We start from the raw sequence: 23,362 nt of genomic DNA, 5'->3' as shown, positions 1-23,362 counted from the left end.
AAATTTGTCTTGCATGTCTCAACCTGGGTTTGATTCCCAGCATCCTCTATTGTTTCCCAAGTCTTGCTAGAAGTAATCCCTGAGCACTGAGGCAGGAGTAAATCCTGAGCATGGCTGGGTGTGACCCCCTAAACAAAACCAACAAAAAAACGAAGTGGTCAACTCAAACTATTTAACTTGCTACTACTGTTTGACTAACTATAAATTAACCTTTTCACTCTCATTGACTTTGGACAAACCAGTGACAACAAAGTGTCATTAACTCTCATTCATAATTTTTCTAGTTAAAATCATCATTGTAATCATTCTAGTTTTCATTTTTCTCCTTTGAATCATAGAGCTTAGTGATTCACTGCACTCCGAGTTTGGTTTTTATTTTAAGTGTGAGATGGGATTGAGCCACACCCTTCTGTGCTCAGGACAGTCCTGGCTCTATAAGTCTTTAATTATCAATAGTGTTTATCTTCTAAGAAGCAAATATGACCAAATAAATCCCTATTTAAAAGATTCCTATCATGTCCCAATAAGTATAGGAAATTCCTACTAAAAAGTGACAGTCCATAACAAAGAAAAACAAACAAACAAAAACAAAAGGCCTAGAGAGATAGTACAGTGAATAGGACACTTGTCTTGTATGCAACAAACCCTAGTTCAGTCCCAATACCCCAAACGGTCCCCCGAGCTCCACCAGGAGTGATCCCTGAGTGCAGAGCCAGGAGTAAGATCTGAGCACAACTGGATGTGGCCCAGAAACCAACAATCAAACAAACAAAAAACAAAATAATGTACCAGGAAAAAAAGGCAATGAAGTGACTGAATAGTTGAAATAATCTTAGAACATAATATCTTTATAATATATCCTATGTATTATTCAATTTGTATAAGTTCCCCAAACAATGGGAAAAAACATCAATAACATTTGTTTCTTTCCCTGGGTAGATAAAAGAATTTCACTTTTGCTTTTATCTTTTGCTTTTGAAAAAATGACTATTGGATCAAAAATCCCTTCTTTGCACAGACCTGTTTAATAGATTCAATTTAGTCCACTCAATACTAATTCCAGGAGTAATCATTTCTCCTCTGTATAAAATTTATGTAAATGGTTATCTCAATGTATTTTTCTGACTATAGTGTTTGTTTTACCTCCTCATTTCTTTTCTTGAATTTTGCTCCTTATTTCTTTTTAAAGCAGCTACAATATCCCAGCCCAGTAAAATTATTTTTTTCAATTTTGTCAATTGTGCTAGCAGGCTTTTAGAAATATATATATATGTCTATATCTATATCATCTATATCTTTATCTATATCTATTGTGTGCCAATTGAGCAAAATTGTAATGTAAAGTAGGGTGGAGCAAGACACATGCAGAATCACCATTAAAATAAGAATTTTTATACGCTGTTATTTGGAGAATAAATTCACATTGGCCTATGATTATGCTGGCCCACCCATCTTTTCCCCTTTTGTATTCTATTTTATAGTTGGTAAAAAAAAGCTTGTTATTTGCTGATAACACTCTACCCCAGTAAAATGACATGTTTTTGTGCATGTGGCTTTACTATTGCTATTGGTATTTCTATTGCTTAAATGTGAAGTCACTTCCTTTTCTCTTTTAACTTGGGAAATTTTTATGAATGTTTCAAAACTCAACTGCCATCTCTTTGTAAATTCTTTAAAATATTTCAGGAGAGAATTCTTTTTTCTCCTGTATTTTGTGATAATTTAAAAATTTATGTTAAAGTCTTTTCTAAACATTTTTAGCATGGAAATTTAAAATTCAAGTTACAGTTAATGACAGTGGAGTATTGAAAATCTCAGGCATTGGTCACACAGAATAAAAAAATTAAAAACGAGAAGGGAATTTTAACATTTTGTTAATTCATTACAAAAATTACTCTCACTTTATGATAAAGACCAAGAAGCATACAATGATACCAGGTATATAATAGAGACAACTTTATCTGCCAAAATTATTTTAGCTGTATATAAAAAAAAATTGAGAAAAAAAAGTAAGCTATTGCAGTAAGTGAAACTGGTTCATATTCTTACTGGCGTTGACAGGCTACAAACTTCAAACATCATCTCTAACATTTCAACCACTATATTAGATCTTCTTGTGCCAATTTCCCTGCCTAGGTAACTCTCACTGAGTCACACACAGGTTGGGAACTTTCTCATTAATATTTTACACAGGTGTACTATACGAAGTTTGGTTCCTATGCTCTCTGGTATTTAGCATTTGCAGACACATAACAATGCACTATTTAAACATGAGACTCATTTTCCCTTCTCTTCCTTCCAGACATCACCTTCTAAGACTTCTTTTCAAAAAGAACTAATAACTTAAAATTGCATTATAGTTTATAGTTTAGGTAATAGGATTTCAAATACTGTTTGAATAGGGTTTCTAGCATTGATGGACAAAGTTGCTGTGTATCACCATCACCAAAGTGCCTATAGCCCTCCCTCCACCATTGTCCCTATGTAACCTTTGGTCTGATTAAAAATGGACTAATGGCTTTTAAAATAAAAATTATTAGTCTCTTGAAATTCTACATGTAATTATGTTTAGTAAAATGAATTAGAACTTACTTGAATGAAAATTGAAGGGAATGTTTGTATCTAGAAGAGTTTTTTCTTGAGAACTCTTTGGCTCTGTCCATCAGAAAGCACTCGAAATGATTTGCATTCATTTCCCCTTATTTGTTTAAGTCTTAGTGACTAAGGAACTCCAACTAGGTATAATTTGTTTTAACGGATCTACTTCTCAATTTTTTAACCATATTTCTCCAAATATCATTTTGAATAGACAGTCCACATTCTTTTTTCAGGATAACCCTTTAAGAAATGTATTACTGAATTAATTTTTTATGACAAAATTTTCAGGTGGGCTGTGCGATTCTTTTACTTTCATGTCAGGTGCCAAAATATTTCAAAAAGGAAGCTTGTTTCTTCTGCCATGTGTGAATTCTGATGTGTGATTTCTTTGGATGTCATTTTGCATTGCATGTGAGACAGCTATTTTTTATTTCTTGATGTCTGTTGCACCCAAAGGAAATCTGTATTTTGCTTTCTGTAAGAAAAGAGCAACTGGGTGGCATCAGAAAAACTTCCACCCACTAACATGGAAAAATATTCAATCTGTCCCATTACATTGAAGTGGGAGACTTTAAAGGGCAGCATACCCAGTTAAGGAAGATATATTTCCATCTGTGATCAATAGCATGTGAAGAACAGCTCCTCTCTGAGCTCTATCCAGAGTAAAATTACCTTGGTAGCTCCTGGACCGAAGACACTCCACAAGTTTTTAAGGTTGAGCGACCATGGGAAGCTAGACCTGATTACCAGGGGAAGCCATTCTCTTTTGTGAGGTCCATGGAATACTACTTTTCACTATTTCCCAGAGCTTCAGGACAGCTTTTAGAGACAATGTCTTCTATAGAGACTGCATAATAACCAAGAGAGAAATGGTCGCAGAAAGTATTAGAGTAGGGCTAACTTGACAAATGTTTTCTCATTTCCTCTGTTCTTCCATTTCTTTTTTACAGAGAAATAATTTTGTTTCCTGATTGATTTGGGGGAGTTTAATATTTTCCACAAAAAAACCCCAGTTCTCTTTAACTGAATAGAATCTATTTTATCCTGGACCAAAATACACACCTCATCTTGTTATCCAAATATTTTTACTATTAGACATTTAAGAATAAACATAAAATTGAAATACAATATAAGTCTAATAATGAGATCTATTTATAAAACTGTATATAATATCGCACTTTTAAATAGAAACTCCTTTTGAATCCTGAGTCATCTTTTCTGTATTAACTACATTTTAGTGATTCCTTCATTCTTCCCCTTTCTTCGTCCCTCCTATCCTCCTTCTCACCCATCTCTTATTTTTTTCTATTTAACCATGAAAGGTTTTTACTCACTTGAACATAATAATTTCCTTCTATAATTCATGAACTAATCAGGTCAAATCTTAGTTGGTGCACATAATTTAATCTGAATTTCTTCACTTCATCCAGGAAAATGCAAACCAATCAAAGGAACATTTTTTTAAAAAATGATGCCTCTATACTATATTCATACTTTAAGTTAATTTTGAGTTACTAAAGATTTTTATTCCTGGATTTTGGGACTGTTGGAAGTATTATTATTTTCCTCAGACAACTGGAACTATTGGTCTTAAAGGACATTATGAATTAAATTGGACTATAGAAATTAGGTTAGAGTACTGTTTGTTTGTTTTTTTAGTATAAACTTAAATTCTTTTGAAGGTTTCCTTGGAGGAAGACATTATTAGGCCATATCATGAACAATAAAACCTTGTGAAAATGTGGAGAACCATGGTAGATGGGAGGAAATGAAGGTATAAATAAGCTGAGGGGAATGGTTTAATTCAACATGTACTTGAAGCCAATGCATCAAAACAGTAGTGCTGAAGACAAACAACATAGTAGAATCAAAAGAGCAGTGGACAAAGAACTAAGGGCATGTTGCAAGCCAGCACTTGCCACCAATTAACTGTGACCTTGGAAATGAAGAACATTTAAGTCAAATAAGGCATTTAAATTTTTTAAAAAGTCTCAGATTAGCTGGTGGCGAGAGAGACTGAAATCCCCTGTCCAAGATGGTTAACCAATTTAGTAAATACCACAAATTTATCATTTTATCATTTATCAAAGCCTGGCAAGCTCCCCGTTACATATTGGATATGCCAAACACAGTAACAACTAGTCTCACAATGGAGATGTTACTGGGCCCGCTCGAGCAAATTGATGAACAACGGGAGGACAGTGAGACAGTGCTACGGTGCTATATACATATTCAAAGAGTGTATTCAGTGTGTCATTCTTATTGTTACCAAGCTATATAACCTCATTGCAGGGTAAATTTAATACCCTGAAAGGTTAAAAATTGAAATACTATTCTATTAGAAGACAATCAGATAGACGAAATGCTATGTCACTTCTGGGAGGTTCCTAAAAGAATTTTTAACTGCTTTTACCCTTTATGCCTGAAATATATACCTTGCAAGCTGTACACTTAATAATTATGGCAAAAGTGTTTTTTTAAGATTCTCTTATAAGAATGTCAGCAGTCTATGAAGTCAGAATGTTGTTAATATTTGGAGACATTTCCATGTTCCCATATGAATCAATAATTAGTCAGATAAGATTAATTAGTGTGTTGATTACTCAGACCCCTTAATTTCTCCTTTTCCCCCACCTTTTCCTTATCCCTTGTCTATTTCATTACCCATTAACAATATTATCAGAGTGGGCAGGAAGAGAAGGTGAAACACATTTTCTGCCATTTTCCAAGACTAGTTAAAAGTTTTGGTGAGGATTGTTGACAAGAGAGGCAAAGTAAATTTAACTGAAATGAAAACTTGTATTACGCAGGGACTCTCTTAAGTACAAAAGAAAGATGAATGCACTGCTTTGTTTTTTAAAAAAATGTTTTTATAGAAACAACAGCATGCACTTGCTTATTTATCAGAGGTAAATCAAATTATAATAAACAGAAAATAGATTTCAAAGCCTAGAAAATTCTAAGTCCACATAACTAAAATATATGCAGTTTGCTCAATGATTATGTTAGATATAATAGGAACCCCAACTCCCATCTCCTTATATTTGTCCTTTCTACAAATTATGAAAATTATCTACTCTATTAATCTCTAGTACAGTTCTTATGCTTCTTATGGTCTCCCTAGGGAAGATGCTGTTGTCGATATTCAGCCATTAGCAGGAAGAAAAATGTTCTTCTCCTAACTACTTGATTATAAACATGAGCAAAAGCCCCATTCCTAGTTGTCCTAAACACAATGGAAGAAGGCTGTAGCATTTCAAAAATTATTTCTTGGCTGCAGTGACAGTACAGCAGGTAGGAGATTTGCCTTGCAAGCGACCAATCTAGGTGGATGCAATCCTCGGCACCCAATGTGGTCTTGAGCCCGCTGGAATGATCCCTGAGTACAGATCCAGGAGTCATCCCTGAGCACCACTGGGTGTGTCTCAAAATTAAAAAAAAATATTCTTTCCATTAGACTTCAAGATGACAGAAGACTCTTAATACAGGGACAATTCAAACTGGGCTTGGTCTGCGATATGACTTCTTTTAAATCCCTATGTGTATCACAAGGACAGTTTTCCTTTCACTGTGTTAGAAAGATTTTGCATGTTATGCACTGAATGATGTAACTACTTAAAGAATTTGTTGAAAAATAGAATACATGGGAAAATAATGACAAAACAGTGCAACAGAAGGATTCAAGGTAACTCAGTGTGGTACATGCTTAGTATGCAGGAAGCTCAGGTTTGATTCCTGGTCCATCATGGTCTCACAAGCACCATCAGTACCACAAAGAGTAGTTCCTCAGAATTATAATGTGTGGTCTCAAAAACAAAAGAAAATGTTTAAAATGAAGCAAGGCTCCCCAAAAAGGAGACCTGTTTTTAAATTTAGTTCAAGGTAAGTCTTGAGTTTCTGATGACAAATCACCATCATTTCAGAATAACCCCATTGTAATTCACCCTTACCTAGAGGAGTTACACTTATCTTTAGTCTCCATTTAGCCTTCAACAATACACTTATATGAGAGTGAATAATCGGACATGACTCCCACCCCTTCACTAAATCTTAATTACCTGCTTGCATAAAACTGATTGAACCAAAAATTGCCCTGATTGTGTTGAGTATCATCAAGTGCAGTTCTGGTTCACACAAGAATATGTGTTTTCCAGCTTGAGAAGACTACAAAATGTGGTTGTCTTCAATGCTGTCTTCAATTAATTTCCAATATTATGATGTTAATGCCAGACAAAGAATGTAAAAACACACATGCACAGATACACATGCACTCTACAGTCCAAGCAGAAATTTATTTCCAGAGATATTGCACTATAAAACCAATATTCCACATATTTCTTAGAGAGCTATACCTACCTACGGATGAATCAATGATCTATACAGAGTCATACAGAACAAACTACTTTCTTGGAAGATAGAAAATTATTTAAATTCTGAAGAGAAACTCTGAGATCCAAGAGATAGTGCAGCAGGTAGGTGTCCTTAAATGTTGTCAGCTGTTTTTTTTTTTTTCTTTTTGGGTCATAGCACAGCAGTAGGGCGTTTGCCTTGCACGCGGCTGGCCTGGCCCAGTTGGGTTCGATTCCTCCGCCCCTCTTGGAGAGCCCGGCAAGCTACCGAGAGTAACGTGTCCGTGCAGCAAAGCCTGGCAAGCTACTCACTATTCCATATGTCAAACACAGTAACAACAAGTCTCACAATGGAAATGTTACTAGGCCTGCTCTAGCAAATCGATGAACAATGGAAGGACAGTGCTACAGTGCTACCCAGCAATGCTCAGGGGTTACCCCTGGCTCTGCACTCAGGAGTTACTCCTGACAGTGCTCAGGAGACCATACGGGATGCTGGAAATCAAACCCGGGTCGGGCGCAAACGCCCTACCTGCTATGCTATCTCTCCAGCCCCCCAATTTTTTTTTTTGCTTTTTTTGTCAACTCTGGTTTGATCTTCAGCATAAATATGGTTCCTCTGAGCAATGTCAGGAAAGATTCCTGAGTACAGTCTGGAGGAAGCTCTGAGCACACAGCCAGTGTGGTCTGAGCTACTCTCATCCCAAAAGAAAAAAGAGAAACTAGACAAGAAATTCTGTCCTGCAATTCCTTATCTAGAAATACTTAATATATTTTTCTTTTTGGGGTCACACCTGGCGATGCATAGGAGTTTGTAGTTTTATTTTTAAATAAAACAAAATATGTGGCTCCAAATTCATTTATTTTTAATACAAAGTTTTTATAAACTTTGAAAATATACCTATTACTAATATTTATTTTCAAAATCCACCTACTTATTGGGCCAATTTGATCAGAACTAAAGAAATGTGTATTTCTTACAGAGGATAAAGTACTTGCATTGCCTTGCACATGATCTATATCAGTTCAGTCTCAGCACCTCATATAGGTCCCCTGAGCACAGAGCCTGGAGTGGCTAAATTCTTTTATTTATTTGGCCAAACAAGCAAATAAAAGAATAAATTTGCACTTCTTTTACCCAAAAAGTCTTCCAGAAAATTCACTTGTACCCCGTGCTCACTTGTCATCCCGTGCTCATCGATTTGCTGGAGTGGGTGCCAGTAATGTCTCCATTCATCCCTGCCACGTGCTAGTGTGGCCCAATGGCATCTGTTCACTCCAGGAACATGAAGAGCATCAAACCATTGGTTCAGGGTCTTGACGAAGAAGTCCGACCATCTCGTAAGTGGGCAGCCAGGCATTGTTTCGATGCCCCATGGAATCCAGTCGGTAATGGCTCTAGTCTAAGGTCATCTCCAAATTGACATAATTTTCTGGGGAAAAAAATCCAGAAAATTATATCCTTAAAACACCAATATCATAAACACAAGCTTAATATGGAAATGATGGTAGAAGACACCTTACTTTTTGCTTCCTTAAATCACGATCATGATAGAGAAGGGAACATCAAGTAAAATCTGTTTGGAAGATATGCTCAGGATGGGAGATGCGTGCTGAAAGTAGACTATACACCGAACACGATGGCTACTCAATACCTCTATTGCAAAACACACCACCCAAAAGGATAAAGAGAGTAAAAGGGAATGCCCTGCCACAGAGGCGGGGTGGGATAGGAAGGGATGTGTTGGGGGTGGTGGGAGGGATATTGGGATCATTGGTGGTGGAGAATGGGCACTGGTGGAGAAATGGATACCTGATCATTGTATAAATGAAATGCAAGCTTGAAAGTTTGTAAGTCTATAACTCTACCTCATGGTGTGTCACTAATAAAAATTAAAAACAAAAATTAAAAAAAATCACGATCATGATCATCCTGTTGTTCATTGATTGCCTCAAGCAGGTACCAGTAACGTCTCCTTCTTCCTAGCCCTGAGATTTTAAAAGAGCCATATTCAATGTTCTTTTAGGAGAATAAGACCCATCATTGTTACTGTTATTTGGCATATTAAGTACGACACAGGAAATTTGCCAGACTCTGCCGTGCGGGGCAGGATACTTTCGGTAGCCTGCCGGGTTCTCCAAAGGAAAAATGAGATAATAAGATGTCACGAGGCCGCAAATGCGGCTGCGCACTTCCAGGAGCTGGGTTTTATAGTCTCTGCGTCTTGGCCATTGATGGAACCAACCTGGCGCTGGCGGCAGCTGGTGAGTGTGACGTCTACCTACTGGAAGATGGGGGATCTGGGTGGAGAAGACCCAGTCACAATCCGAGGAGGCTTGGAGATCTCAGCCCTAGGACCCACATGCCTGGGTTCCTCTGCCAGTTCCTTCATGCATGAGGCTTGACTGGATGTGTAGAGAGTGGTCTCAGCATGGCTGTGGCAGGTTCTGGAGGTCTTTGGCTGCTGGGGCGGGGGCGGGGACTCAACCCGCCTCCCTCCAAGGGGCCCCGGTAAGGACAGCCAGGCGCGGGGGCAGAAGACTCTGCCACTTCCTTAAATATTATCAGTTATTTCCTTGCTCAATGCAAAATCCAAGCACAAATTTAAGATACTTTACTGTAGCATCTTTACTTTCAAAGTCTTTGTATCAGCAAATATCCACTTGATTTTAAGTCTCATTTTTGTGCTAATGAGGTTTTAATCTCTTTTTAGGTGAAAAGATAGAGTAATGGAAAAGGTTCTTACCTTGCATGCTTATGATCCCCCAGCAAAGAGTGATCCCTGAGCCCTGAGCCCAGGAGTAGGAGTAAGCCCTGATCACCTTCAGGTGTGATCCCAAAATAAACCAAAAAGAGATTTGTATCTCTGTTTTATTTAGGATACTATCATAAGGTCTGTTTTTTGAACTGCAAAGCATCAGCTTATTTCTTAAAATTTTTTATTAATTGAATCACAGTGAAATACACAATTACAAGGTTGTTTATGATTGGGTTTAAGTTACATAATATTCCAACACCCATCTCTTCACCAGTTTACATTTTCCACCACCAATGTCCCCCCAAATCCTCCAGGCACTTTTTTCCCTTTCTTTCTCTCTGTCTCTGTCTCTGTCTCTGTCTCTCTCTCTCTCTGTCTCTCTCTCTCTCTCTCTCTCTCTCTTTCTCTCTCCCCCCTTTTGGGTTTTATGGTTTGCAATAAAGACACTGAAAGGTTATCATGCATATCCCTTTACCCACTTTCAACACTCAGTTCATTTCTAGCTAGTATTGTCATACTGGTCCCTCACTGCCCTCTGCCCCAAACTGAGTTGTGACAAGCTACCAACCATTGATCAGTCCTCCTGACCCTTATTTTACCAGGCCTTGGATATTAGTCTCATACTATTTTTTTTATATCCCACAAATGAGCATAGCTATTCTACATCTGTCCCTCTCCTTCTGACTCATTTCACTCAGCACGATAACTTCAGTTTATTTCTGTCTTGCTTTCTCCCTTGGATGCTGTGTTTCCTCTAATAACATATAGTAAATACTTTCTTCCCCTGATTTTGCTGTTCCTCTTAGAGCAGTGACTTATCATGTAAATCTGTCTTATTTGATTTTAATCAGTATGTCTTCAGGTCCTCTGTGAGCTACCTGACTTTTTGCAGGACTCTTGTCTCCTCTCTCTCTGTACCCAGAGATTAGCGGTCTGAGAACTGAACTGTCCTCTCAACTGCTGGGTTTTCCCACTATATCTCCACTTTCCCTCACTTTAACCCTTAGTATACTGTCAGCACAAACATTTTGATAGTTAAACTAGGTAGGAAGTTAGAAACTGCTTTGTGACTTAGTTCTGTCAATAAATGAATCTAAAAGACTGCTTGTGTCAGTCTGGTTGTTAAAAATCTTCACTTTGCTCTTATGTTCCAGCAGTGATCTGTGCTTGTCAAGAATCTGGTCCTTGGGAACATTGAATGGTTCCTATGAGCTGAGATCTGGGTTCCTGCTTGCCTGGTTGCTATCAACCAGAATTTGCTGGGAGGGGAAGAATAACTGCTAAGCTGATGCTAACATTGACTTCTTTAATAAACATCTTATTATTTTTACTTTTCAGAAAATCTCTCGGGGTGACTTATTCCCAACCAACTTAATCACAGGTATCCTAAATTTATAAAATGAGCGTAGTTTACTTATCTCCCAATGGATCCATCTAACTTCTCAAAGTTTTCGAGTTGACACTATCTTGACATTTTTGTATTGCCCACTACTTTTTGTTTTCTTCCCACTACATCCTCTCTCTCTCTCTCTCTCTCTCTCTCTCTCAGCATCAAATAATTTTTTATTTCTACCTTCTACACCTAAGTCTTGAATATCCATGCCCCCACCTCCACTTGACACATACTGTTAATATTAAGTCCCTCATGTTATCTTGCACAGGAATATTTATTTTATAAAACATTTGTCAACTACTAAGCTTTTTCGTATTTCCTCTACTGAGAACTACTAATGTCCATCTTGTGCAACTGTGCCAATGTGTGCTCCTATTTTTTTCCTGACTCACTTTTTATCCTAATAGCAAAACTTAGATTTGACTTGCATATAATATGCTCATTTAACTATTCCTGCAGGCAATATACTTATTTGGAATGTATTTTTTAGGTTTTCAAATTTTTTATTCAGATATTCTTATCTAGAAGCTAGATAGAAAAAATTTCTTCAATTTCCCTGAATATTCCCCAAAATATTTTCTTTATAAGACTTGTTTTAAACTAAAGATGCAGTCATTTGAGAGATTTGGTTACAAGTGTATGCCATTTATAATTTCATTTTATCTTAGCTCAAATCCTTAATACTCTGTTGCCTGAGCAAGATAATCTGAATGCTGGGTCATAACTTTAGTAGTCCATTAAAGTGCTATTGCAAAATCAGCTGTGCAATATTTCTATGGATTTGTGCTTCCCTTTGTTTCTTTGAAGATTTTTTTGCTTTTCTTCAAGGAGGTAAAAATTTTAAACGTTTTCTATAATTTAGCATTTGTTTATGTCACCTTATTTTGAGATTTTGTATTTTATTTATCATAATCCTATGTTGTAGACAATTGCTTTTCCCCTCAGAGACATGAAGAAATCAAGGTTAAGAGTGAAATTAATCTTCAGTACTACATGATTTGATGTGGTAGAGCAGGATGTGAACTCAGAAAGCTCAAACACTTAGCCACAAACCTTTGTATAATATGCTAACTTCCCCATTCCATCTTAATTTATCATCCTTTTAATTAAAAACAAAAAATAAAAAGGACTGAAATATAAACACTTGTTATTACTATTTTGTTTTCTAAATTTTTAAATAATCTGGAAAGGATTTTAGGAATCAAACTGAGGACATTAAAAATATTGAGTGAATATTTCTTTCATATTATTTAATGAGACATGAGCTGACATTGGAGTGTAATAGGTCTTGAAGTTTTAACATTTTAAGACCTAAATATCTCATATTTTTACATTTTAGGGATAAGAAGTAAAATATACACACTAACTTTAATTTCTTCATAACTCACAGAGCAAGTCTTTGCTATTTACAATATACAGAATGAACTTAAAGAAAAGAAAAAGACACAATTGGTAAAAGTCTTCCCAAATGCCAAGCTACATTTAGGAAAGCATCTCACACTTAAGGAAATCTTTTCTCACTGTGTGTTTGGCCTTTGCTTCTGCCAGGCACCCCAGCAATATTACTGGCCTGCTACCAATGTGTATGGCTGAGGCTCCTGTGTCCTGTCCTTTCAAAAATATTAGAGGAATTTGTAAGTGAAATGAGGGTCTACATTTAAAAATATACACTACTATATTTTAATTGTTATTGACCTTGAATTTTTCTAGAATTGACTCTAAAAGTCTATAATCACTACTTTTTCCCTTGCTAACTTGTACTAGTATTCTCAAAGTTACCGAATGAGCATTAAGCATGTTAACTGGCATTAAATTAATTAGTCTATAGTTCTCCTGATCATTTCTTATAACCTAGATACTTCCATGTAAGAAATGAAACAATAGAACACAAATTACTAGAACCATCTTTGAGTGGGATACTGCATTTCATACAGTTACTAATTCTTTTTTTTTTTTTATTAGTGAAACACCATGAGGTACAGTTGTAGATTTAGAAATTTTTGTGCTTGGGTTTCGTTTATACACTGATCAAATACCCACCCCTCCACCAGTGCCCATTTTCCGCCACCATGGATAATATCCCTCCCCCCACCCCCCCATCCCACCCTGCCACTGTGACAGAGCATTCCCCCATGTTCTCTCTCTCCTTTTGGGTGTCGTGGTCAGCAAAAGAGGCATTGAGTGTCAAACATGTTCAGTCCATAGTCTACTTTCAGCCTGCATCTCCTCTCCTGGGAGTGTCCTCCAAACACCCTTTATTTGGTGCTCCTTTCTCTATCTGAACTGCACTTTCCCCTAGAATACCCGGCTGGCCTCTAAGTACAAAACGCTACTTCAGGAAATAAAAGAGGACATGAGGAAATGGAAAGATATCCCCTGCTTATGGGTCGGGAGACTTAACATTGTCAAAATGGCAATACTACCGAAAGCATTGTATAAATTAAATGCAATCCCTATAAGGATACCCATGACATTCTTCAAAGAAATGGAGCAAACACTCCTGAAATTTATATGGAACAATAAGCCCCCACGAATAGCTAAAGCAATTCTTGGGAAAAAGAAAATGAGAGGAATCAACCTCCCTAACATCAAACTTTACTACAAAGCAGTAATAATCACAACAGCATGGTACTGAAACAAAGGCAGAACTGCAGACCAATGGAACAGGGTTGAATACACCGACATCTCCCCGCAATCATATGATCATCTAATCTTTGATAAAGGTGCAAGAAATGTGAAGTGGAGTAAGGAAAGCCTCTTTAACAAATTGTGCTGGCATCACTGGATGGCTACATGCAAAAAAATAGGCTCAGAACTCTGCCTAACACCATGTACAAAAGTAAGATCAAAATGAATTAAAGACCTCAACATCAGACCAGAAACCATAAGGTACATTGAAGACAAAGTTGGCAAAACCCTCCATGACATTGAGGCTAATGGTATTTTCAAAGACGCCATGCCACTGGCCGAGCAAGTGAAAACAGAGATAGATAAATGGGATTATCTTAAACTAAGAAGCTTCTGCACCTCCACAGTTACTAATTCTTATATAGTGTGTTAAAGAATTTTAAAATGTGGATGACAAAGATTATTACACACAAGAATAACAATTAACTTAGTCACAGAAATTAAAAAGAATATGATGGACAGTTAAAATGAATAAAATATTAAAACAGTGAACTCAAAACCTTTCCATGAAAGGTATTCATCAAAAGGAAAGTGTAAAAGAAAGTGTATTCTATAACATCGAAGTCTTTATTTAAAAAATTTCAAACCTACAGAAAAATTACCAGCACAATGAATACCAGTGTATCTCACACCTACATTTACCAACTTCTAACATTTTGACAAGTATGGCTGGTCTCTTTCTATATAAAGACATTGTGCTAAATCATCTGAAAGAAGGCATCAGCCATCATGATTCTTCATTCCTAAAAAATTCAGCATGAATCTACCAGGAATAGGAATGTTCTCTGATTGTCACCCTAGCAACATCAACAATACACATGATGACCACATGCACTATGGAGTTTACACTAAATAAAAAAATTCCCCTATTTATTCAAAGTGATTCTTAGAGTTGAATTATTATTTTTTAGTTGAGGATTTGATCAATGTTCACACATTGTTATTGATTGTTACATTTATCTAATTTTCCTTGGTAGGGGGCTGGAGCGATAGCACAGCGGGTAGGGCATTTGCCTTGCACACGGCCGACCCAGGTTCGATTCCCAGCATCCCATATGGTCCCCTGAGTGCAGAGCCGGGAGTAACCCCTGTGCACTGCCGGGTGTGACCTAAAATAGCAAATGAATAAATAAATAAATAAATTTTCCTTGGTAAACTTCCACTACTCTCCCTTTCTCTGTTTTTTTATGTGTTTGGGAAATGCAGTCCAGTTGTCCAACAGAATATATTCTACATTCTGGGTTCTTCTGCTTCTTCAGGATTCACAGTAAAGAAATCCTTCAAGGACAACTATTCCTCTTTGTATTCATAGCTTTCGTATTTTTTGGTCCTTTTATGTCTTTTAGATAATTAAGTCATTAAAATAAAAACTATACAAACAGATGTATTAGGGAAATCTCACTTCCATGCATATACTACTGACTTTGATTCTATCTACATCCTATAGGAAACTATCATTATCAGTTTTTAATCATTTTTATATTTTACTCTGCAAAAATAATTTTGTAGTCCTATTTATATTTCTCACACAAGGTGTTATATTGCTTCTTGTTTTTATACTTCCATTTTCTGATAATGTGAAATATATATATACACACATGTATATGTATATATGAATTGAAAAACATGCCTATGTTCCTATATATCCCTCAGACATTATCACCTAGGATAAAAGTAATTTTATTATTAAAAATATCTTTTCTTATTATCGTATACTTTGTATACCAACGCTCCATCATAGGTCATGATTATTAAGAAAGCACAAAACAATTAAATATTTTATAGATTTGTCCTGTTTCTATTCCATGATCCCTTAGAGGATCCCATAGTGCGTTTAGTCATCATGTCTCCTCTAGTTTTTAGAAGTGACTTATAATTTCCTCTTTTTTATGAACTTGGCATTTTTGAAATGTACTGATTAGGTATATTACGTACTTCACTTTTCAATATATCTTATAAATCATTCTATATCATATCACTCTCATGTGTTACTTCTTATATTTATTTATTAGAGTGGTGCTTAGTTAGAGTAGGAAAATTCTATCATTGTCCCAAGGGTGATCATTTAGGTTATTTCTAATATCCAATTTCAAAGACCAAAAATTAAATTTAATAATAAATATTAAATAATGAAAAACGCCTTTCTCAAATTGAAGTTCTTTTATTGTTACATGCCAAGAATCTTTTGAGAGGGATCTTCCAAGTAGTGCTCAAGAGGGCTTAGGGGCATTCTCAGCAGTACTCAGCCAACTGAACCAGTGGTCAACATGAAGCCCCATAGATGTGGTGCTGCTCAGGGCATTCAGTGCTTGGGCCCCCCAGGGTCTTCCGAAATGATACTTCAGGGCCATATTCAGTGTACATAGGGTGTCTATGGGCATACTCAGCTATGCTGGGGGACGCTGTGCTGTCAGAGATTGAACCAGAGTCAGTCAAATGCATCTTAACTCATGTACTATCTCTTTGACCAACATGATGAAAATTCTTTTCTTTTCTTTACTTTTTGCTTTTTGGGTCACACCTGGTGATGCACAGGGATTACTCCTGGCTTTGTAATCAGGAATAACCCCTGGCAATGCTCAGGGGATCATATGGGAATATGGGATGCTGGGAATCAAACCCGGGTTGGCGAACGCCCTACTCGCTGTGCTATTGCTCTAGCCCCATGATGAGAATTCTTAACAGTAAAGTTGCTGAATTTTATCAAACACTTTTTATGTGTTTATTTAGATGTCATTAATTTATATTTTATTATGTTTATGTGTGTGTATATATTTACAGGTTTTGGGGCCACGCCTGGAAGTACTCAGGAAATATTCTTTGCTCCATGCTCTAGGATTATTCCAGTAGTTCACACAGAGGACCATATGAGGTTCTGGGAAGTGAATGTGGTCAGCCATGTGCAAGGCCAGCAACTTACCCACTGTGTTATCTCCCTGACTCTAAGTATTGAATTCTCTTACGCAATTGTAAAGAAATTTTTTCATTGTATAGTAAAATGCAATAATATTTTATATATTGATTTTGTAGCCTGCTAGTTTACAGTATTGGTTTGCTCCTAACAGTTTTTAAAAATAAAAATTTTTAAGGTTGTCTAGGCATATTATAATCATCTGGGAAAAGTGGTAGTTTTGTATATTTTCAAATCTTCATCCTTTTTCTTTTCTTTACTAATTTTTTAGGATAAACTTTCCAATAATATGTTTGATATTGTGGTGAAAACATACATCTTTACCTGTGCCTGGCTTCATAAGTTTTTTTCCACTCATGATACCTTTTAATGTATTAAATTTTATGTGAAACTAGATATTTTAAATAGGCCTACAAATTGAAACTTTGTTGATAATGAATCATAAATTTATTTTAAAACAATTAAAAAACAATTACTGGTTGCAAACCATGGTTAAAAAAACACAAGGTCTTAAAGAAAAAGCTCTCATTTTTTTCTGACATGTATGATATTTGTGTGGATTGTTGTATATTGCTTTTAGTATATTGAGGCAATTTTCTTCTATCCTGTTTTGTTGAGTTTCATGATTAATTTTGAATTAAATGATGAAAAGATTCATAGAACAAATAGGATGTGGGTGAAGAAAATTAGGACAACTTCTTAAAAGTGAAAGGCATCAGTATGGTAACAGTCCACAATAGCATTCCACAGTCAAATATGACTTTCTTTCCAGTTGCAGTGATTTTTTTTTATTCAGAAGTACAGCTATGATAACCACAGAAGCATATTTACTGGTGTCTTTTAAAATATCAACAGATTTGGCTGGTCTAGCCTCTACACATTTCTGGAAATTATGGCTGCTGCTGAATGATGGCTTCTCTTTTAGGTAGGTCTTATTTGTCCGATTTATGGCAATCCACCCCTAGACAACTTAGTTCACTTTAATTAACTTTGTGGCCTAAGCAAGCATTCGAGTTTAAAATTCTTGATCTAAATAAGGATGACTTTTAATTAATATTTTAATTAAAATTTTATTATTTTTTCCAGATTAAAATGTGTATTAGTAGGGTCTGGAAATAGGAGGCATTTTTCTGTAGCTACTGCCACAAAACTTAGAGTATGCCTCTAGGACTTATAGGACTTTTTAGAAAGGGAATGATGTAATCATAGGTACCAAAGACATTGTTCATCCGTCTTATCTTTAATGAATTTATAACTGTTTTTGCCTAAAATTTTGTTAGTTGATATCTATTAAGATATCAACTTAACCAGATGGGCTGGTCACGTAATGAGATTTAAAGACGACCGCTGGACTAGAGCTGTTACCGACTGGATTCTACGGGATGTCAAAAGACTGCGTGGCCGCCCACCTTCCAGATGGTCAGACTTCTTCGTCAAGATCATGAACGATCGGTTTGAGGCCCTTCATGTTCCCGGAGCGAACAGATGCCATTGGGCTACACTAGCACGCGACAGGGACAAATGGAGACGTTACTGGCACCCGCTCAAGCAAATCGACGACTAATGGGAAGTTAAGTGATTAAGTGATCTATTAAGATAGTATTTAGTTATTGGTTGGTAAATAGGACCAGAAGTTAGAAAGAGAACATGAAAAGGAATTGTACAAAGTATATAGACTTGTTAATCAAATTTCTTGACTACTAGATTGCTGAAATTTGGTCCAGAAACATTGGTTGTCTAAGTGTAATGATTACAAAAAATAAAGTTGTGTATTATAAGTTTTGTTTACTTAAATAATTAATTCACATTAAGTAAATAGCTACTAATAGAGCAAGAACAGATTAATTATTCAGTTGATCCATTTTTGATTTAACAATACTGGTTATCATATGCGTTTTTATACTAAAAGTCAAGTTAATATTTTATGGTGTCAGTAAACTGATACTATAGAAAGCCCATCAGAATGCAATCTGGTAATAATCTTGTCTAAATTCTTCAATTTAACACATAAAATACTAAAAAATTGCATGTACCAATTACCAAAATACATAAAAGTTTTGTTCTGTTTTAATAGAAATAAAGTGGTAGATTTTTCACTTATATAAGCAATGAAACTAATCCAGCAGTCATAAGAGGTTGCTTTGTAATGGGAACATAAGGAAAGAGTTTCAGTTTATAAAGATCAAAAGAAAGCTGATTCTGAAAATTAAATAAAAAATAAATAAATAAATAAAAAACAGGTAATTCTGACAATGGATTTGAATTCTAGGAAGCAAACCTTCTCTGTTGGACATTTGTGGCCTTTAAGGCCATTTTGTTTAATCTCCTTCCTACACTTGTAAACCCAACCAAAAAAATAAAAAATCCCGGTGTGATGAAATTTACTTTTTATTATTTGCTTTTGAGAACCAGGACTCAATTCCCAGGGCAGGCAGTTAATGTTGGTTAATAAGAACTATGTTCAATGTAGGTTTTCACCTCCTCATGCGCCACTTAAGTGAGGAAAAAAAAAACAAATGAAAAATGAAAGAGTTTTCCAATGACTTTGGACCTTTTTATAAGACAAGCGGAATAATAATTAGAGCTCCATGTCTAACTATTGTAGTCAACTAGACTTCCTACTGGGGAGTAGATTTTTATCATTTTACCAAACCCTCAGAGTTTACCTGCAAGAATCACTATGAGATGCAAATAAAGTCTGTTCAATTGCTCTTTTTTCACAGCTGAAGCTTAAGAGTTGGGGGAATCTCTGGTTTAGGGGTAGTTTTTCATTTGTAAATATTTCACTATGAGGACATACACTGTATTTCAGTCAATGACAGGATGTATATGAATATATCTGGAGCAAAATGGAAGAGAAATTTAGATGCTGAGACTTGATTATTTTATGATTGCAAATGCCAATAAGCATCCATAAATTTAAACTTTCATGTTTACTATGCTTATTAATATTTATCTGATGCATAAATACATGTGATATAATTGCTTTTAGCTCTCTTTATTTCTCAAATATCAATGTATTATAGATACCATCAATTCTATCTCAACTTTTTGAAATTCTCTTATTCAAATTTTTGTTTTAGTGACAGTACTTATCCATTGGGCTGGAGCAAAAGCACAGCGGTAGGGCATTTGCCTTGCGTGCACCTGGCCCGGCTGAGCCGAGTTCAATTCCTTCGCCCCTCTCAGAGAGCCCGGCAAACTACCGAGAGTATCTCGCCCGCATGGCAAAGCCTGGCAATCTACCCGTGACGTACTCAATATGCTAAACACAGTAACAGCAAGTCTCATGATGGAGACGTTACTGGGCCCGCTCGAGCAAATCAATGAACAGTGGGAGGACGGTGACTTATCCATTGATAAAACATGAAAGAAAGTAAATATACAGAAACATCTCTTCATAAGTCTGATATTCTTCATCTCTATTTCTATGTCTTATGGGAAGGTTCCCCAGTCTTCTCTCTTCCTGAATATTTTTAGTTCTTCTTTATAATGTTTTGAACATATAATAAAATTGGATAGAACATTAATTTTAAATTGTTTATAGACTATACGTGAAATATCTTACATATGATTATGTTTCTTTATTAATTTTTATTTTCATGATTATAGAGGATCAATGAACACTTTAACTTTCATAATCATCTTTTAAAACACATCTCATTTGAAGTTGACCTTACTCTTTCCTTACCTTGATATTTTTAGGTGTAGATCACTTTTTATTGCACACAGTAACTATTACAAAGTCTAGCTTTGTAGAAAAGAATAAAGTAATGCAATAGTATATTACACATTTTGTAAATGTGAAAACTGTATCTTGATTTGTATATACAATTTTACTTTCAAAACAATGTTCTGCCTAAATGCTTTCTCAGAATGAATTATTGGTCTCTAAAATTTTGATATTTTTGCAGCTCTCTTACTCAAAAACATTTTAATACTATTCTTATAGGTTACTTTCCCCCCTTTTTATTTATTTTTTATTTTTTTATTAGTGAAACACCATGAGGACCCGTGGTGGTGGAGGATGGGTGCTGGTGGAGGGATGGGTACTTGATCATTGTATAACTGAAATCCCCCCTTTGTAATTTTGTCTTGCATTTACAAGATGCATTATTTTGCTTCAGACTTTCTTTATTTCTTTTCTCTTTAATTTACCCCACACAATCATTTTTGGCACCTATTTTTTATTTTTTACAAAAAAATCTACCCAAATAAGACTTTTTGCTTTCTCTCTTGAGATACTATTTACTAAAATCCAATTTTAAGTTTAGTACTAGTTAAGACTTTCTCTAAAGTAGCCCCTAAAGGTTATTACTAAAAATAAGATTTAGAAGAGGCTGTTTGATGCTGATCTTTGACACACTTGTGACATTAGCCTCTTTCATTTCTGAGTGGTCTTCAAATGGTTTGCCACATTTGGGGCATGGAGATCTTAGCCTAAGAACACTAATGGCTAGGACCTGAAGTCTTTTTTTCAACACACATCCAAATGGTCAGCGAAGCTCCAGGAATATCAAACACATCCTACTATCTTACGGATTCTCATTACTGAAATATTCTTTTCCCTCTATTTTTCCACTTTGGAAACTAGCCATTATTTCTTCACGTCATTGATTCCAGATACATGAGCCAATATTCCTAAAACAGAAGCACATAACACTAGTAACATGTCTGTGATTGCGGGAGAAAAGAAAATGCAAAGAGAAAAGAATAGCATATTAATCTTGCTAAAGCTCCAGTGTTTTTGTACCTTTTAAAATATGAAATTGATTGTAATGAAGAAAACAAGTTCAATTTCTGAGAAACATGGAATTTGGGGAAGTGTGGGAGAAGAATTCTCAAAATGACCAGCTTGTTTGAAAGGCCACAGGAACAGCTGTTATGCTGCAAAACCCTCTCGATCTTCAACAGAAATTTTCTTGTATGTTTGCCTTCATCTTCTGCCTTAAGTTACAAACCCAACAGAACAAAAATGTTTCAATTATGCGTACTCTACAAGTAACTAGAATATTACTAAGACTCATGAAAAATTTTTATTCTAAAGAAGGCCGTAGAACCTATAGTATAATATGTTAAAAAGGAAAATAACGTAGGCATAAGGTTGCAAATGGTACAAAATAGATGAGTATAGATTGATTTTGTTTTTTCTTTCCTTTCATATTTTTCCTTATCTTCTTTCCCTGTTTCTAAATTAGTTCAGGGTGAATATCACTCTCTGTTGTATTTATGAGTGAAATATTAGAGCACAATGAGTCACTTCACAATGTGAAAGAAAAGTGATGATATAGAGATAATGAAACAAAATGAGAATTCAACAAAATAAAACAATGAACTTGGATAAGTAAAAAGAGAGAAAATTCAAAATCACAAACATAGGGAGAAAGTATAGGAAGGTAGGGCATTCTTTACTTAGGGAGTGTCTTGTTTGAAAAGTAATAGCCTTTGTAGGCTAATCCCTACTTCATTCTGGAAGCCCTTTTCCCAATTCTGGGTGAGCAACGTACAAGACAGAACATAATACTCAGAATGTCCAAAGAGAGCCCTGGTTAGATTTTGTGTTCTCTCACGAACACTTCTGAAGTTACTACTCTCATTTCTATTCTCTTTGTAATATGACATGACTCATTCACTTTATTAGACTTAAATTGAGAATGATTTAAAATAAATTGTAGAACTTTGACAGTAAAACTATCTTGACTAAAAGCAAACACATATGTAGATCTTGAATGCTTTAAGTTCTTTATATATAAATTAATCTAATCTTTTGAATAACTTTATGAGGTTTTTAATTATCATTATCTTCATTTTAAAGATGAAGCAAATGTACAAGCATGAGACATGAGCTGTAGCAAGCAGTGGTGGAGAATTTGGAGTATTTATTTGTGTCCATATGCTGGTCTCCTTTGGTGTTCTTCTTACTGTTTTTGAGGTAGAAACTGAAGAGCATGACAATCTATAACACCTTGAAAAAGTCTTACTTTTTTTGTATAAAAAATTCAATAAGAGACAACACTATTTACATTGTTTTTTATATTTAGAATAAGTTCATAGGTTTACTACATTTATATAATATTTAATTTTTTACTTAATTGCAGCTTTATGCTCAATTTTTGTGTTAATTCATGGAACTGGTGTAGCAAAATTTTGATGGCCCATAAGAATTTATTAATGTTTGTCCACAATTTCAGGGGTCACAGTTTTTAAATTGGCAGGCAGAAATAGTTTATTATATAATTATAAAGGAGAATCTGCTCCTTGTCTCTCCGTATCTGGGGAGAGCTGGCAATTTTCTGCATTCCTTAGTTTGTATTTGCGTGATCCCAATCTATATCTGTTTCTACCATTGCATGTTTTTTTGCTTTGTTTCTGCCTTAACAATCTTCTTTCGTCTTCTCATTTTAAGACAATAATAATTGTATGTAGGCCCCTTGTGCCAAATACAGGATGATAGCATCTCAAAATTATTAAATAAATACAACTCAAACATTATTTACAGATAAAATAGTATTCCTAAATACTGGAAGTTTGGAATTAGACAGATTCATTCGAAAGACAATTGTTGAGCCTATTACACTCTCTCACAATTCCTTTTGCAATTTCTTTCTACTTTTAATCATTAATAATGAATTGAATACGGATCACCAGTGTTTATATTAAAAGT

This window comes from Sorex fumeus, unplaced genomic scaffold (assembly GCF_029834395.1).
Source record: "Sorex fumeus unplaced genomic scaffold, SorFum_2.1 ptg000009l, whole genome shotgun sequence".
NCBI classification, from domain to species: Eukaryota; Metazoa; Chordata; class Mammalia; order Eulipotyphla; family Soricidae; genus Sorex; species Sorex fumeus.
The sequence above is the reverse complement of the archived record's forward strand: the minus strand, read 5'-3'. Positions refer to the sequence as shown.